We start from the raw sequence: 5,255 nt of genomic DNA, 5'->3' as shown, positions 1-5,255 counted from the left end.
TCCCCCATTGAAATGAATGGCGGGCGCCCAGGAATCAAAATCCCCCAATGAAATGAATGGCGGGCTACCAGGGGTCGAAATCCCCCATTGAAATGAATGGCGGGTGCCCTGGGGTCGAAATCCCGCAATGAAATGAATGGCGGGCTACCATGGGTCGAAATCCCCCATTGAAATGAATGGCGGGCTACCAGGGGTCGAATTCCCCTATTTAAGTGAATGGTGGGCTCCCAGGGGTCGAAATCGCCCATAGGAATGAATTGCAGGTTACCAGGGGTTGAAATCCCCCATTGAAATGAATGGCGGGCTACCAGGGATAGAGATTACCCCATAGGAATGAATGGCGGGGGCGCCTAGGGGTCGAAATTCTCCATTGAAATGAATGGCTGGCTCCCAGTGGTCGAAATCCCCCATTGAAATGAATGGCGGGCTCCCAGGGGTCGAATTCTCCCATTGAAATGAATGGCGGGCGCCCAGGAATCAAAATCCCCCAATGAAATCAATGGCGGGCTACCAGAGGTCAAAATCCCCCATTGAAATGAATGGCGGGCGCCCAGGGGTCGAAATCCCGCAATGAAATGAATGGCGGGCACCCAGGGGTCGAATTCCCTTATTGAAATGAATGGCGGGCACCCAGGTATCAAAATCCCCCAATGAAATGAATGGCGGGCTACCAGGGGTCGAATTCCCCCATTGAAATGAATGGCTGGCTCCCAGTGGTCGAAATCCCCCATTGAAATGAATGGCGGGCTACCAGGGGTCGAATTCCCCCATTGAAATGAATGGCTTGTGCCCAGGGGTCGAAATCCCGCAATGAAATGAATGGCGGGCTACCAGGGGTCGAAATCCCCCATTGAAATGAATGGCGGGTGCCCAGGGGTCGAAATCCCCCATTGAAATGAATGGCTTGTGCCCAGGGGTCGAAATCCCGCAATGAAATGAATGGCGGGCTACCAGGGGTCGAAATCCCCCATTGAAATGAATGGCGGGTGCCCAGGGGTCGAAATCCCCCATTGAAATGAATGGCGGGCTACCAGGGATCGAGATTCCCCCATAGAAATGAATATTGGGCTTCCAGTGGTCGAAATCCCCCATTGAAATGAATGGCGGGCTACCAGGGGTCGAATTCCCCTACTTAAATGAATGGTGGGCTCCCAGGGGTCGAAATCCCCCATAGGAATGAATGGCAGGTTACCAGGGGTTGATATCCCCCATTGAAATGAATGGCCGGCTACCAGGGATCGAGATTCCCCCATAGGAATGAATGGCGGGGCCGCCTAAGGGTCGAAATCCCCCATTGAAATGAATGTCTGGCTCCCAGTGGTCGAAATCCCCCATTAAAATGAATGGCGGGCTCCCAGGGGTCGAATTCCCCCATTGAAATGAATGGCGGGAGCCCAGGAATCAAAATTCCCCCAATGAAATGAATGGCGGGCTACCAGAGGTCGAAATCCCCCATTGAAATGAATGGCGGGCTACTAAGGATCGAGATTCCCCCATAGAAATGAATATTGGGCTCCCAGTGGTCGAAATCCCCCATTGAAATGAATGGCGGGCTACCAGGGGTCGAATTCCCCCATTTAAATGAATGGTGGGCTCCCAGGGGTCGAAATCTCCCATAGGAATGAATGGCAGGTTACCAGGGGTTGAAATCCCCCATTGAAATGAATGGCTGGCTCCCAGTGGTCGAAATCCCCCATTGAAATGAATGACGGGCTCTTTGGGGTCGAAATCCCCCATTGAAATGAATGGCTGGCTCCCAGTGGTCGAAATCCCCCATTGAAATGAATGGCGGGCTACCATGGGTCGAAATCCCCCATTGAAATGAATGGCGGGCGCCCAGGGGTCGAAATCCCCTAAAGAAATTACATGCGGGCGCCTAGGGGTCGAAATCCCCCATTGAAATGAATGGCTGGCTCCCAGTGGTTGAAATCCCCCATTGAAATGAATGACGGGCTCCTAGGTGTCGAAATGCCCCATTGAAATGAATGGCTGGCTCCCAGTGGTCGAAATCCCCCATTGAAATGAATGGAGGGCTCCCAGGGGTCGAAATCCCTCTTTGAAATGAATGGCGGATTACCAGGGGTGGAAATCCCCCATTGAAATGTTTGGCGGGCTCCCAGGGGTCGAATTCCCCTATTGAAATGAATGGCGGGCACCCAGGGATAAAAATCCCCCAATGAAATGAATGGCGGGCTACCAGGGGTCGAAATCCCCCATGAAATGAATGGCGAGCACCCAGGGGTCGAATTCCCCCATTTAAATGAATGGTGGGCTCCCAGGGGTCGAATCCCCCCATAGGAATGAATGGCGGGGGCGCCTAGGGGTCGAAATTCCCCATTGAAATGAATGGCGGGCACCCAGGGGTCGAATTACCCTATTGAAATGAATGGCGGGCACCCAGGGATCAAAATCCCCCAATGAAATGAGTGGCGGGCTACCAGGTGTCGAAATCCCCCATTGAAATGATAAGTAAGGCGCCTAGGGGTCGAAATCCCGCAATGAAATGAATGGCGGGCACCCAGGGGTCGAATTACCCTATTGAAATGAATGGCGGGCACCCAGGGATCAAAATCCCCCAATGAAATGAGTGGCGGGCTACCAGGTGTCGAAATCCCCCATTGAAATGAATGGCGGGCACCCAGGGGTCGAATTCCCCCATTTCAATGAATGGTGGGTTCCCAGAAGTCGAATCCCCCCATAGGAATGAATGGCGGGTTACCAGGTGTTGAAATCCCCCATTGAAATGAATGGCGGGCTACCAGGGATCGAGATCCCCCATTGAAATGAATGGCGGGTGCCCTGGGGTCGAAATCCCGCAATGAAATGAATGGCGGGCTACCATGGGTCGAAATCCCCCATTGAAATGAATGGCGGGCTACCAGGGATCGAGATTCCCCCATAGAAATGAATATTGGGCTCCCAGTGGTCGAAATCCCCCATTGAAATGAATGGCGAGCTACCAGGGGTCGAATTCCCCTATTTAAGTGAATGGTGGGCTCCCAGGGGTCGAAATCGCACATAGGAATGAATTGCAGGTTACCAGGGGTTGAAATCCCCCATTGAAATGAATGGCGGGCTACCAGGGATAGAGATTCCCCCATAGGAATGAATGGCGGGGGCGCCTTGGGGTCGAAATCCCCCATTGAAATGAATGGCTGGCTCCCAGTGGTCGAAATCCCCCATTGAAATGAATGGCGGGCTCCCAGGGGTCGAATTCCCCCATTGAAATGTATGGCGGGCGCCCAGGAATCAAAATCCCCCAATGAAATGAATGGCGGGCTACCAGAGGTCAAAATCCCCCATTGAAATGAATGGCGGGCGCCCAGGGGTCGAAATCCCGCAATGAAATGAATGGCGGGCACCCAGGGATCGAGATTCCCCCATAGAAATGAATATTGGGCTTCCAGTGGTCGAAATCCCCCATTGAAATGAATGGCGGGCTACCAGGGGTCGAATTCCCCTACTTAAATGAATGGTGGGCTCCCAGGGGTCGAAATCCCCCATAGGAATGAATGGCAGGTTACCAGGGGTTGAAATCCCCCATTGAAATGAATGGCGGGCTCCCAGGGGTCGAATTCCCGCATTGAAATGTATGGCGGGCGCCCAGGAATCAAAATCCCCCAATGAAATGAATGGCGGGCTACCAGAGGTCAAAATCCCCCATTGAAATGAATGGCGGGCGCCCAGGGGTCGAAATCCCGCAATGAAATGAATGGCGGGAACCCAGGGATCGAGATTCCCCCATTGAAATGAATGGCGGGCTCCCAGTGGTCGAAATCCCCCATTGAAATGAATGGCGGGCTACCAGGGGTCGAATTCCCCCATTGAAATGAATGGCTTGTGCCCAGGGGTCGAAATCCCGCAATGAAATGAATGGCGGGCTACCAGGGGTCGAAATCCCCCATTGAAATGAATGGCGGGTGCCCAGGGGTCGAAATCCCCCATTGAAATGAATGGCGGGCTACCAGGGATCGAGATTCCCCCATAGAAATGAATATTGGGCTTCCAGTGGTCGAAATCACCCCATTGAAATGAATGGCGGGCTACCAGGGGTCGAATTCCCCTACTTAAATGAATGGTGGGCTCCCAGGGGTCGAAATCCCCCATAGGAATGAATGGCTGGCTCCCAGTGGTCGAAATCCCCCATTGAAATGAATGGCGGGCTCCCAGGGGTCGAATTCCCCCATTGAAATGAATGGCGGGCGCCCAGGAATCAAAATCCCCCAATGAAATGAATGGCGGGCTACCAGAGGTCGAAATCCCCCATTGAAATGAATAGCGGGCGCCCAGGGGTCGAAATCCCGCAATGAAATGAATGGCGGGCACCCAGGTGTCGAATTCCCCTATTGAAATGAATGCCGTGCACCCAGGGATCAAAATCCCCCAATGAAATGAATGGCGAGCTACCAGGGGCGAATTCCCCCATTGCAATGAATGGCGGGCTACTAGGGATCGAGATTCCCCCATAGAAATGAATATTGGGCTCCCAGTGGTCGAAATCCCCCATTGAAATGAATGGTGGGCTCCCAGGGGTCGAAATCTCCCATAGGAATGAAAGGCAGGTTACCAGGGGTTGAAATCCCCCATTGAAATGAATGGCTGGCTCCCAGTGGTCGAAATCCCCCATTGAAATGAATGACGGGCTCCTAGGGGTCGAAATCCCCCATTGAAATGAATGGCTGGCTCCCAGTGGTCGAAATCCCCCATTGAAATGGATGGCGGGCACCCAGGGATCAAAATCCCAAAAAGAAATGAATGGCGGGCTACCAGGGGTCGAAATCCCCCATAGGAATGAATGGCGGGCTACCAGGTGTCGAATTCCCCTACTTAAATGAATGGTGGGCGCCCAGGGGTCGAAATCCCGCAATGAAATGAATGGCGGGCACCCAGGGGTCGAATTCCCTTATTGAAATGAATGGCGGGCACCCAGGGATCAAAATCCCCCAATGAAATGAATGGCGGGCTACCAGGGGTCGAATTCCCCCATTGAAATGAATGGCGGGCTCCCAGTGGTCGAAATCCCCCATTGAAATGAATGGCGGGCTACCAGGGGTCGAATTCCCCCATTGAAATGAATGGCTTGTGCCCAGGGGTCGAAATCCCGCAATGAAATGAATGGCGGGCTACCAGGGGTCGAAATCCCCCATTGAAATGAATGGCGGGTGCCCAGGGGTCGAAATCCCCCATTGAAATGAATGGCGGGCTACCAGGGATCGAGATTCCCCCATAGAAATGAATATTGGGCTTCCAGTGGT

The sequence above is a fragment of the Vanacampus margaritifer genome, unplaced genomic scaffold (assembly GCF_051991255.1).
Source record: "Vanacampus margaritifer isolate UIUO_Vmar unplaced genomic scaffold, RoL_Vmar_1.0 HiC_scaffold_34, whole genome shotgun sequence".
NCBI lineage: Eukaryota > Metazoa > Chordata > Actinopteri > Syngnathiformes > Syngnathidae > Vanacampus > Vanacampus margaritifer.
Note: the sequence above shows the minus strand (reverse complement) of the source record.